The sequence below is a fragment of the Phyllostomus hastatus genome, unplaced genomic scaffold (assembly GCF_019186645.2).
Source record: "Phyllostomus hastatus isolate PE091 unplaced genomic scaffold, TTU_PhHast_1.1 phas_scaffold_1066, whole genome shotgun sequence".
Lineage (NCBI taxonomy): Eukaryota > Metazoa > Chordata > Mammalia > Chiroptera > Phyllostomidae > Phyllostomus > Phyllostomus hastatus.
Window position 1 is genome coordinate 3,745,809 of NW_025334004.1, and position 13,979 is coordinate 3,759,787.

The following is a 13,979-nucleotide window of genomic DNA, read 5'->3' on the forward strand; positions in this document are numbered from 1 at the left end:
CCTCACCATAGCAACGACTAAGGAGTAATTATGTAAGGGGAAGGATTTGTTAACTAATTTTTTTGTGTGTAAAAATTTCATGATATATGAGTGTATCAGGCCACACATTGTACATCTTAAACTTATACAATGTGGTATGTCAATTATAAGCCTATTTCAATAAAGATAGAAAAATAGGTCAATTATGAACACATTTTTTACTATTGTGTTTGGAATATCTGGAACAGCTCCAAGTAGGCAGAAAGTCTAACAACCCCTTCATTGATGAGGAACTTGGGTATAGACTTCATAGTATGGATTTATGAAAATTTGACAGTGTTTTCCTCTTTTTTCTTCCCCATAAATTTATACAAAGCAAGAAGCTCATGCTCATTGGCCCTTAACAGGCTCACTAGGTTACTATAGTTCCTCAAGCTTAAATATCCTATTTATAATTTTTATAGAAAAATATAAGTAATAATATTCATTTCAATCAATATGAATTCATGCCAAATGCAAATTCTTTGGTGAATTTCTTTCAGAAAGTATAATCAAGGGCAAGGAAGCTATTGGCCCACCCGGCACCTTGCTCAGCTCTGAGCACTTCCCCGTTCTCCTCCCTTGGGAAACTCATCCACATCTGCCACTATTTCTGAACAGTTTTCCCCAAACCTCATGCCCCCAAATTAACACTTCTTCTAAATCACTTTTTATTATAGATTGATGGAAAACTGCAAAAATAGTGCAAAGAGGTCCCATGTATTCTTCACTCAGTTTTTCTCAGAAGTAAGATGCTCCATAATAACTACAGCATACTTTCAAAACCATGGAATTAACCTCGGTACAATCCATAGAACTTACTCAGACTCATGAGTTTTACCTGCGCACTGTGTGTGTGTAGTTCAACGCAGTTTTATTACACATGTACATTGTGTAACCAAGCATCGCACTTAAGATATAAAACTGTCATTGCCACAAAAAATTTTCCTTGTGCTGTTGTAGTCAACAACCACTCCACCCCACACCCCAACTCTTTATGAACCTAACCCCTGGCAATGACTAATACAGTCTCCATCTCTGTAGTTGTGTAAATGAAATCATGCAATATGTGACCTTTTGATACTGGCTTTTTTTTTCACTTAGCATAGTGCCTTGAGATCCAGTCAAATTGTTAATGCACCAAGTTTGTTCCTTTTTATGGATGAATAGTATCATATGCATCCACCACGATTTGCTTAACCATTTTTGCACTGAAGGACATCCGGTTTGTTTCCAAGTTTTGGCTTTATCTTTTAACTTTCAGTCCTTACCCAGGTGACTTGGAAACAGAAAACAATTCAAATTCATTAATTTGCATTAATTGCTACTCCCACCCAAAGCCGACATTCTTGCTAATATCATCTCCAATGTGCATATTGTCCTAAGGAGAAATGTTAGTTTCTCTAAAAGTGCTCATTAACTTGACTGCACAATCTTTCACTCACCTCTTAATCTGACACTTAGGGATTGCAAAACGTAGATGTGGTTTTCATTGCATGTTACAGTTCTAATGTAATTAAGAAGCATTGTCAGAGTGAAAACAGATTGCTGGTGTTCTTGCCAGATTACGAAATACTTCTGCCAACCAGTGTCAAGGTGTGGCGGGGCTTCAGTCCCACCAAAATCTCCACCAGTATAACATCTCCCATAGAACAGAATGAAAATATAACAGCAACAACATTGTGCAGGCATTTAAAATTGTATGTAAAGTATAAATAAAAGCACCCATTTTTTCTGTCCTCCCTGCCTTTGTTTGTTATTTCAATTTGTGTGCAAATTGCTTTCCTGACCAGACAAGTCAACTGAGCAAAGTTAAGGTATTCGGAATATTATGTGCCCTTTATAAGCTTCATCCAAATAAGCACTTAAAAAAATACCTTCCATGCCCTACAATTGCATTTCCTCACCCAAGAAAAGATCACTGGAAATTCTACTATAGGTAATGAATTCCTGGTCCTGGACCCTGTCAAAGCAGGTCATCAACAGAGTGGGGTGGAGAAGCTCTGAGCATCGCAAAGAGAAGCCAACAAAATAGAATGGAGGTGGAGCAAAGAAAAAATTACTAACCACGTACTCTACAAGAGTGTCACAAGGATATATATATATAAACTATATGTTTATATGTTGTAATAAAATATTTCCATTACAATAATAGACCAAGTATGTTATAAAAAATTAGAAATACACAAATGTTAAAAAATTCTTTAATGCTAAGTTGCTCTAATAAGTGAATATTTTTAGCATTGTGTAATATGCATCCATATTTCCAGTTATTTAAGGTTTTGAAGGGGAATATAGAAAATTACATAGTTGCAAACAATAGCATTCACCTTAGCTCATTGAATATTGAAAAGACTTAGTTTTTCTAAGTAATCAAAGGCCAGAGACAGACAATATGAAATACAGAAAATATTTAATAATACATATATCTTTGCCTCCTAGGCTGATTACATAAAATATAAAGGAAACCCTTTTATAATCTTTTATTAAGACCAGTCATCTAAGATAGTCTATGATTTCTATGATTTTCTATGATTTTATGATTTTAACAGAGAAATCCTATGATTTTATTCTATGACTTTTATCAGAGAGAAATTAAACTCTAGTTTTGCATCAGTGCATTGTTGAGCAAGCCTGGCAGGTAGTTGGTGTGCAGGAAACCTTCCTAACACCGAGGATGCCATCAGAAGACCTTAAATGCTGAAGGTGATGAAGCTCCCACCCCAAATGCTTCTTGGGGAAATTCCTCATAAGGTCCCTGGGCTAAAATTTGTCTTCACCCTGAAGAGCTCTTTGATTCTCCCCATCCTTACACTATTATATGCTCACCCAATTCCCTCTACCTTCAAACTGAAAGAATCGTCTCTCTCTTTAGACTCAGTAGCAATTTACTGTTCCTTTTCTATGCACCTGGCCCTTTCCTACCTTACAGTTACATTGCCTTATTGTGTGGTCCTCTACCAGAGAGTGACCACCTGGGTGCAGGGGTTTACTTTACCTCTCAGCAGGTCTGCCAGGAGATTTTCATAGATCCAGTCCCCAATAAATGGTATGCCACAGAGTCTCCATGGGTGATTTGCATTCTTCATGAATGAGAAGGAATATCTTTCTCCCTGTCTTGATGACTCACTCTGTATCCATATGCAGAACCAAACAAGAGGCAGAGAGGAATTTGTGTCAGTTCCTCAAGGGAAGCTTCATGCAGATGTAAGCCAGGAGCAGAGTCATCCCTAAACATCTTGATTCTTCCCCAACTGTAAGTAGGGTGGCGTTCTCCCAAACTTGAGTCATTCACATTCCTCGGTCATGTTTGCCATTGTCTGCATGCCACCTATGATGCTGCATATTTAAAGGTCTCAAAATCAATTTGCTTATTTGAATTTAAGAAAAAAACCTTCTGAAGCTACTATAAATGGGAGGAAAAGGTATTATTTGCCCCAACTTGAAGATGACCATAAATATACCAATAAAAAGCAGACAATGGATAATAAAATACATAGAGGCCATGGCTAGTCAGGGCACTTGAGGGTTTTGGTTTTTGGCACTTAAGTTTTAGAACTGTCTTCTTTTTGTTAAATACCTTCTCCTGATTTGAAAGGAAGAGTAGCAAGTGCTAGAAACAAAGATCTAAACCAAAGTTTGATTTTCTCCTTGATGTACACAGAAGACTGAAAGAAATTTGATAGCGAGTCTTTGATAGGATGAGTAATGGCCCCCCCCAAATGTTCTAACTCCGGAAACCTGTGAATATATTCCCTTATATGACAAAAGAGACCTCGTAGATTTGATTAAATTAAGGTGGTTAAGAAACTTGAGGTAAGGAGTTTATTCTGGGTAACCTGAGTGGGCCCAATGTAATTACAGGGTCCTTATAAGAGGGAGACAAGAAGGTCATTGTCAAGGTGCAACATGACAATGAAGCAACCAGAGTCCAGGAATGCAAGCAGCCCCAAATCTGGGAAAAGCATGGAAACAGATTCTCCCTGAAGTCTCCAGAAAGAATGCAGCCCTCCCAACACCATGAGCTTAGATTTCTGATCTTCAGAACTGTACACGAATAAACTTATTTGATTTTAAGCCACTAACTTTGTAGTAATTGTTTACAGCGCCATAGGAAATGAATACAGACTAACATACTACAGGGTTCAATGACGTTTAATACCATGCCTGTGTATCAGCTAAAACATCTCACAGCCCCCGAGCTGTGTAGCCCACACTTGGGGAAACACTGCCCAATAAGCCTTAATAGGTCATGGGGGAAATGCTATCCATTGTCCAAAGAAACTGCAGAAGAATTTAGGCCCGAGGCAGTGAAGCTGGTTGCTAAGAGGACGACTGATTATAGGGGAAGCTCTGAGTGGTCAGTGCCCTGTTTCCTCCTCTACTTTGACCTCCCTTTGTACTGCAGCATCCAGCTGAGGAGGCTTCATTCCTGAATCAGCCCTGGTTCAGCAACTGGAGTCGGTGCTGAGGTAGGTCAGAGCTGTGGTTCTTTCCTCTACTAAATTGCACTGCCTTTCTTTAAATTACTATAGGGTTGGGACTATTTTATTAAGTTAAAAAAATGATTTATTGTGTTCTTGTTCAATTACAAAAGTTAAAATCTGTTTTTATGGACAATTTAGAAAATAGAGATAAACTAACAAAGAAAATGATAAATAGACAATATCATCACCACTAAGAGAAAACTACTGGATTAATATTTTGATATATTTCTCTCTGGTCCATTTCTGTTCATGTCCATCATGACTTTAAAATATTCAATAAATATTATTTAGTAGCCACCATTTCTCCATTAAAATACAGAGTCTGGCAGAAGTAAGGCCTGCTTGAGTGTGGTGGGTAGGGTGGTGATATGGGTGTAATAATTTATAGTTTTCATTTGAACATTTCACCTAAAATATCATATGGTATGCTTGAGTGTGATGTTGTTACGTTACAGAGTTACATGCTTATGGTTCTGTAATAAAAAAGGACCACTATTTGCGATGGACCTTGTATATTATGAAAGTTTTAGTATTACGTGTAATATAAGTCTACAGCATATTGTAATGACTGACCAGCATTCTCTTATAAGGATCAACCTGAATGCATCAAACCATTTCATTCACATGGCTGTTCGTGCTGTTTCCAATTGTTCATTCTGGTTCTTACACATATCTTTGTTCACCACTGATGGCTCCTAGAAATAAGTTTCTAAGTTTGTATTTACTTTTTTATACATATGGCCAAATTTTCCACCAGAGAGTTTACATTTTTTGAAAAGAAACATTTTTTGAAGGGATTTAGTTGCAAATTTGAGTAAATAAAAAAAGAGAGGAAATAAGTGGTAGCAGTTTTGGGGAAAGCAAGATGAATCTTTTGATGTCGTGTTTCTTGTGATAAGGAAGAGGGTGTGCTGCCCTCCCCTTGACCCGGTCATCTGCTGGAGAAAGAAGAGGGCAAAGAGAGGTGCTCTGGAAATGGACTAACTTCTTAAAAAGGAAAAAAAGTAAGGAAGGTTTTTCTGGTGGGTATTTAGGTGAATGTATAAACTCTTCTGGTGTCAATGTTTTCAGGCTGCAGAAAGATGTAGCAAGTGGGCGTTTCTCTTTATGGCAAAATGTGAAAGGTCATTTTCAGTCTTTGCCAATTTCAGAAAAGTCTCATGGTGTACACTCAACCAACGATAGATTTGGTGGTTTAATCGATAAAGACAATCACATTGTGAACCCGAAAGAAAATCTCTGCTTTGGTTGTCTACGCAGATTGTTAGATGGAAAACCCCAAATAACTTGCTTGCTAAGTGTTATGGGAAGGCCCACGACAGCCAGAGCAGCTGAGTCCCGGGCCAGGCAGCTTTGCCTAAACCTCATCTGCAAACTCGTAACTACTAACACACATGGTCCTGGGGACCTTTCTATTCTAATTGAAATATGATGTAGAAAATTTCCAAGCAATCAGCTTTATTGGCAGTCTTCCCCTCCACCAGCCTGCAGACTGATGTTAACCCTAATGGTAAGGATGCTGACAGTCAATAGCAACATATTAAGTAGCTTCTAGGTGCCAGGTATGATGCTGTGTCCCTCACATGTACATTATACTTGGGCTTCACAACAATGCTGCAAGGAAGGTATTATTATTATTATTATTATTATTTGGGTAAGAAAAGGAAAAATTAGAAAACAGTCCAAGGGTCCACAGCTAGTGAGAAGCGTAGTTGGGATGTGAGCCCAGGTCTGTCAGATTCCACTGTTCTCTATTGCTCTCGTAGGCGGGACTCCATGCTGGGTGTTGTCGGTGGTTTGAATCTTCATGGTATTTCCAGGCTCCATAACTAAACCTACACATCCTCATGCTTGCCTCTTTAACGGCCCTGGGAAAAAATTTATAAACAAACAATGGTGGCTAGAGTTTTTTAAGGATCTTGAATTATTCTAGCTTTTACTAGGTATATCACAGACTTGAAAGAGCAGAAAAAAATGTTTTTCTTCCATATCATTCAGGACATTGTTTTAACATTGTTTATAAGGTTTCTGGATTTTTTTGTTGTTTATTTTGATCTGTTTTGTTTGGTGTGTATTAATATGAATAGGCTGCATATTCCCTGTCGGAAATATGTACCAGACATACTACCAACAATTAAACAAACAATGCAAAGAAGGAAACCTTGGAGAGAATCTTCTGGAGATAATGTATCAGCGATGTTAGTGAGAGAGCTAGGTAGGTGACCTGCTGCTATGTTCTGGCAATGGAGAGATTCCCAAAGGCAAGAATGAATAAGAACGAGAAGCAATCTCTGAATACAGAGACACTTGCCATTTAATTCTCTTGAAGGGGGATAGTGGCAATTGCTAGGATGTCCCCTGAATGATAATGAGGTGACAGAGGAGCCTCTCTCTTGATTCTACTTTCTGTTTGCTCTTTTCATTCCATACTGCCCCGCTTGGCTTAGCCCCCGGTCATGCTGAAGCTGATCTTAAACACTTGGGCAAGTTGTTTTTTCTTCTGGGTCTGCTTTTTGTTTTTATTATTACAGTTGACATACCACATTATATTAGTTTCAGGTGTTCAACATAGTGATTAGACATTTATAAAAAGTACAAAATGATCACCTGGATAAGTTCTGTACCCATCCGACACTATACATAGTTATTAGAATATTATGGACTGTATTCCCTATGCTGTGCATCCCTGTGACTACTCTGTAACTACCAATTTGTGAATCTTAATCCTTTCTCCCTTTTCACCCATCCCCCAATCCCCTCATCAATTTATTCTCTGTATGCATAGTTTGTTTCTCTCTTGTTTGTTTATTTTGCTTTTTAGATTCACATATATGTGAAGTCATATGTTATTTTTCTTTGTCTGACTTATTTCACCCAGCACAATACCCTCTAGCTTCATCCATGCTGTTGCAAGTGGCAAGATTTTATTTTTTATGGATAAGTAATATTCAATTACATACATGTACCACTTCTTTATCCACTCTTCTATCAATGGATACTTAGGTTGCTTCCATATCTTGGCTATTGTAAATAATGCTGCCATGAACATAGGGGTACTTATGTCTTTTTGAATTAGTATTTTGGATTTCTCGAATAAATACTCTGGGCCTGTTTTATCTGTAAAATAAACCACAGATCGACTGGATTTTGGTCAGCCTCAATATGTTATCTTCCTATAAATGCCATCATTTCCAAGATCGGAGCTGAACAACCATGCACTTCTGCACCCTTCCAGATAGGGAAGTTCCAGCCTCTGCCCCTTTCATGTCTTCGGTGAACCCTCCCATGGTGTGTGGTGCTTCATGCTGCTCTCTGTCTGATCCGAAACGCTAACCTTGAATCCACTTAAACCTGACTCTCCATCAAGTGCTCCAGGGCTAAAGTAATCCCCAACCATTTCTCTATAATGTCTATCAAAATTCTCAAAATCTCAAAGGGTAACAACATAAGTAGAAATTTTCTAATTTTTTAAAGGAACTGAGGTACAATGTCAGAGGAGAGATTATAAAAACCATTTTACCTAGTGATTTTAAATGTATAATTTCACCTAGGGGAATTATATTTGAAAACAAAATTTAACTGATACATTGGCAGACTCCTTGATGCTTTTCTGCAGAAACCGGGCTTCCACAAAACACTGTGTGAAAACTGCCAATGTAGTCCCACCTAAATTTGAGAGATTCCAAGGCCTAGAGGGGCAAGTATCCTCCCTACGATCCTACAAGTGGCTGCCAAGGGACCCAGACACTAACTCCCATCCCAGTGCTCTCTCCACCTCACCTGTATGCCTCATTGGCCGAGTTCCTTTTTCACAAGGGAGGTTTCAGGCCTTAGGACAAAACAAAGCAGAATTGTTTTTTCGTAATTAGGGGAAGAAAGATGTTTGGGAGCAAACATATTGACTCAAGTGGCTCCTAAATTAATTATCTACCTTCTTGGATAAATTAATCCTACATTTGATTATGATCAGGTTTATTTACCTACATAAATCTACTCACAAGTCTTAAATCACTCTAAGTTCAACACTAATACTTCATCTACTGGTTTATAACAGGTTAAAAACTCCTGTTTTAACCTGTTAAAGGAGTTTTCCTAAGGCTATTACTCAGAGTCCGTAAGTCTGTGGTCATGAAGCCAGATGCCCTGCTCTAGAAACCAGGAACTGGAGTTAGGCTGTGGAAGGGGCTGAGAGTCAACGCTTAACCCAGGGCTCTTTGGAGACAGAGACTACTTCGATGCTCTTATTTTCCTTCTTTGGTGAAACGTACACATGAAAAAATATCCTTCCTTTGGCTGCCATCACATTTCCAACCAAGTTTCATGTCCTCCAGACGACAGAGTGACTGTATAAAGGTGTTAGCGGTTCCCTAAAGTTTGAAGGGACCTGCAAAGACAGACATTCTGTAGTGGTTCCCTAAAGTTTGAAGGGACCTGCAAAGACAGACATTCTGGTTTCTGCTGTTCTCTTTCTTTCACCAAAACACACTCCACTAGGAATTATGTCTAGCTAGCTCTCTGATTTCTTTTTTGGATTAATTCTTCCATCACAAAATCTTCCTTCATGATTTGCAAATATATTCTGTCAATTCATTTCAAATTGTCTTTCTTTTTTGGTACATCCTTTGGGAAACCATTTTGTAGATAAGAATAATGAGTTCATTAAAGGATGAAACATTAGGAATGCCAATATTGAAAGACTCTAAAATAACGTTTCCCCCTAATTGCTAAGTGTACTTAGAAAATGATTTTGCTGCCATTGAAGCAATGTTGGAAGTTCAGGCCCTTTGCTGCTGTTCTCATGTCTCTGTTATCCCTTGACTGAGTGACTTGGATGCTCAACATCTCACTAAACTATGAAAAGTTCTATTTATCAGAGTATTTGCAAAATGCCTCTGTGGGTGGCACTAGGTGATTCACTGACCTACTTGGCATTGTGCAGACCAAATCCATGTGATCTTATTTTCTAGGCTTTGCTGTATTTGTTTGATAAATGTAGCCCATTTTTATGACACTTAATTGATGTTTAAGTCCACTCTGAGATGAAAGAAAACCAAACGAACACAAACCATCATTAGCAGTTGCAGAACTGAGTAATCTGTGTGTTTGTTTCATCAAACCTGGCAGTTTCTCCTGATACAATTTTAAAACCTCAAAGAGGTAGTGGTTATTATAAGTTATCATTTTATTACATTTTTTGGTGCTGATGGATAAACAGAAAATTTTAACCCTAAAAAGCCCAGTCTTATTTCACTGCCTGGGATCAAATTTCTCTCCGGGGAAGGAGCCAAGTTCGAACAATTTGTGTCTTGGGGATTAGAGCTTCTCTCCTTGCAGGGGGGATGTCTGTGAGCACTGCACACAGAAGCCCCCAAACCCATTCTTCCTCAGAGCTATTTGGTTCACCTGATAAAAAATACAAATCCCTTGACCTCAAACCTGGACACTTGGCTACAGTTCGTCTAGCGTGGGAACTGAAATCAGCATCATCAATCAGATGATTCTCAGTCTGATTTGCTTGAATACGAGAGAGAAAGTAAAGGTGGAAAAGTTTATCACTACCTGGTCTTATTAATGTCAGTGCTTTGAAAACAACACACAATTAGTATACGCATTTGTTGTGTGGCAGATCAATGTGTCCTCCAGATGATGAGAATAAAATATTGCATACATGGAGAACAGGTCTCACCCAGAAAGCAGGCAGCTACTGAATCATGATGACGAGCTTATATGCAAAACCACTTCTGAAGGAGTTATCAACAGTTAATAAAAAGTCAATAATTTTAAATAGTTATTTAAACAACATGCTCATATACCTTTTCTAAGTAGCCTTTGTTTTTCAGGCATATATTCATATACCGCGATGAATGTAGGCCAAGATTTCTCAACCTCAGCTTTTGGGTGTGTAAATTCTGTTTTGAGGAATCTGCCCTATGCATTGTATGTAGGATGGTTAGCAGCACCCCTGGCCTCTACCACTGGATTCCAATAGCACTCCTTCATGATGACAACCAAAAATGCCTCCGGACATTGCCAAAAGGTTCCTGGAGGTGAACTCACTCCCAGTTGAGAAGCATGCTTGAGAAGAATCCTGTAAGCACTGGGGGACTCAGGATTTAGTGACACAAGGTGAAAGAGGAAAGGCAGCAGTCACAGCAGTGGAACCAGAAAAGACTATCCAGTGAGTGACGATGGCAAAACTAAGCAACTGTTTAGAAAAAAATAATCCAGATTCAGTACCTACTCATACTGAAAAATAAATTTTAAATGTTCTGGAATTCTAAATTTAAAAAAATTAAGAAAAATAGAACATATTTTTATAACCTGTGTGTAAAGAAAATCTATCCAAAAAATCAGAAATTATGAAATGTGAAATATGAAAATTTCAAGACTGAACTCCATACGGTCTTAATACTTCTTTTTTTCCATTTTTTATTGTTGTTCAATTACAGTTGTCCCCATTTCTCCCCCATTACTCTCACCTGCCCTACCCACCGCCACCTCCCATGTTCAATCCTTCCCTCCTGTTCTTTGTCCCTGGGTCCTTTACACATGTTCCTTGACTTGACCCTTCCCCTTCTTTCCCTGGATAACCCTCTCCCCATTCCCTTCTGGTTACTGTCAGTTTGTTCTTTATTTCTGTGTCTCTGGCTCTATTTTGGTTGCTTGTTTGTTTTGTTGATTAGGTTCGACTTTATAGGTGAGATCATATGGTATTTGTCTTTCACTGCCGGGCTTATTTCACTTAGCATAATGCTCTCCAGTTCCATCCATGCTGTCAGGAAGGGTAGGAGTTCCTTCTTCCTTTCTGCTGTGTAGTATTCCATTGCATGAATGTACTACAGTTTTTGATCCACTCCTCTATTGGTGAACACTTAGGCTGTTTCTAGCACTTGGCTATTGTAAACTGTGCTACTATGAACATTGGGGTGCATAGGTTCTTTTGTATTGGTGTTTCAGGGTTCTTAGAGTATAATCCCAACAGTGGAATCACCAGGTCAAAAGGCAGTTCCATTTTTAATTTTCTGAGGAAATCCCATACAGTTTTCCACAGTGGCTACACCAGTCTGCATTCCCATCAACAGTGTATTAGGGTTCTCTTTTCTCCACAACCTCGCCACCACTTGTTGTTTCTTGATTTGGTTATCATGGCCATTCTGACAGGTGTGAAGTGGTATCTCATTGTGGTTTTAATTTGCATCTCTCTGATGGCTAGTGATGCTGAGCATCCTTTCATATGTCTCTGGGCCCTCTGTATGTCCTCCTTGGAGAAGTGTCTGTTCAGGTCCTTTGCCCATTTTTTTAATTGGATTGTTTGTCTTTCTGGAGTGGAGTTGTGTGAGTTCTTTATATATTTTGGAGATCAACCCTTGATTGAAGAATCATTGGCAAATATATTTTCCAACATGGTTGGTTCCCTTTTCATTTTGTTGATGTTTCCGTTAGCCATGCAGAGGCTTTTTAATTTGATGAGATCCCATTTGTTTATTCTTTCCTTTATGTCCCTTGCTCTAGGGGACATATTGGTGAAGATATTGCTGCATGGGATATCTGAAATTTTCCTGCCTATGTTCTCCTCTAGGACTTTAATGGTGTCATGACTTATATTTAGGTCTTTTATCCATCCTGAGTTTATTTTTGTGGATGGTGTAAGTTGGTGCTCGAGTTTCATTTTTTTGCATATAGCTGTCCAGATCTCCCAAGCACCATTTGTTGAAGAGGCTATGTTTACTCCATTTTATGCTTCTAACCCCTTTGTTGAATATTAATTGATCATAAAGACATGGGTTTATTTCTGGGCTCTCTATTCTGCTCCATCAATTTATGCGTCTGTTCTTATACTAGTACCAGACTGTTTTAATTACAGTGGCCTTGTAATGTAGTTTGATATCAGATAATGTGATTCCTCCTACTTTGTCCTTTTTTCTCAAGATTGCTGAGGTTTTGGGGGGTCTTTTATGGTTCCATATAATCACATCTTTATGAATTCAACAGAAAAAATCAATGAAACTAAGAATTCATTTTTTAAAAAAGAGAAGAAAATTGATGAAACTTTAGCTAGACTAACAAAAAAAGAGATAGGTCAAATAAAATCAGAAATGAAAGAGGAGACATTACAACTGATACTACAGAAATGCAAAAGATCATAAGAAACTACTATGGATAATTACATTTCAACAAATTGGATAATAAAATTGAATTATCTCCCAGTTTCAAGAGTTTTTGTTTTACTATTTTTAGAACTCTTGTTACTACTTTTTAAATGTTTGTTTGTTTTTACTGTATCAATTTCTATAGTTTTTACACTAGGATGGATAAATTTTTAGAAACACCATAAGTAAATGGAATTGTACTGTATATTTTTGAATTTTCTAGAATTTCCGTGGTAAGTTTAGGATATAAATATTGATGTTTTCAGAAATTAACATCTCAAAAATTTTAAGCCTTCTGTAATCCAAGCAACAGTGATATTGTCCAATTGTTATTTTAAAAATCTTGCCTAAGCATAAACATAAATACATTGTTATCTTGTTTTGCAGTAATGTTTAAAATACTTCATGGGCTGTGGGTTTCTAAACTGATAACGTCATTGTTAAAATTCTGCAGTGGGGAAGAACTGTACTTATTTAATATTTGTTCAAAATGTAGCTCTTTGAGTTGGACGTCACTTTCCTGCTTCCAAAATGACAGCTGTGAGCTCACAAAGTTACCCAAGAATTTGAGAGACAAATTGAATTCTATTTCCTCAGCATTATCTTGTACTCAGGGAGGTCAGTTTCCAAAGGATGAAAGATAAAGGTGGGGTGAGAAGTTGTCCTGCTACCACAAACACAGGATTTTTTCTGAATTAATGAGTTTATTGGTATCGATTCATTTCGTAATGTCTGTACAATACTGACAAGTATATTAATCCAGTTTGGGAGTTGATCTTATCTGACTATATTGAAGCAAATGTGAGTAGATTATATCTCTCAAAATTATAATAAAATTATTAAGAATTATTTAAAATTTTAAACCCAGGAGAGAACTTTTAAAGAGACAATTCACCAAGATTGACGTAATTGCTTTTCATTGTATGTGGGCCTTTGCCCTTGAATGGGGAAGAAGCTCTGGAAACATTACATTCTTTCCTTTGTGGTAATGATCCTAAACAATTAATTAAAATACCTAAATTTTTGTTCTGGCCTTGCCACTACCTAACTAGGCAATGTTGGGCAAGTCATTTAACGTGTCTTCACATTTCTAAAAATGAAAGAACTGAATGAGATTTTCTTTCCACCTGGCTATATAACATTTAAAGGTCCTAAAATGTCAACAGTAGGCACCAAAGTTACCTTCTGCAGTTCCACGTTGCATACTCTACTCCAGAGTGTGCTCAGTGGGTACCAGGACATGGGACTCTGCGGAGTTAGACAAGTGCTCCCTCTGTTCCCCTAAAGTAGGTCACTCCTCCTTAGCATGCATCAGACCAACAAT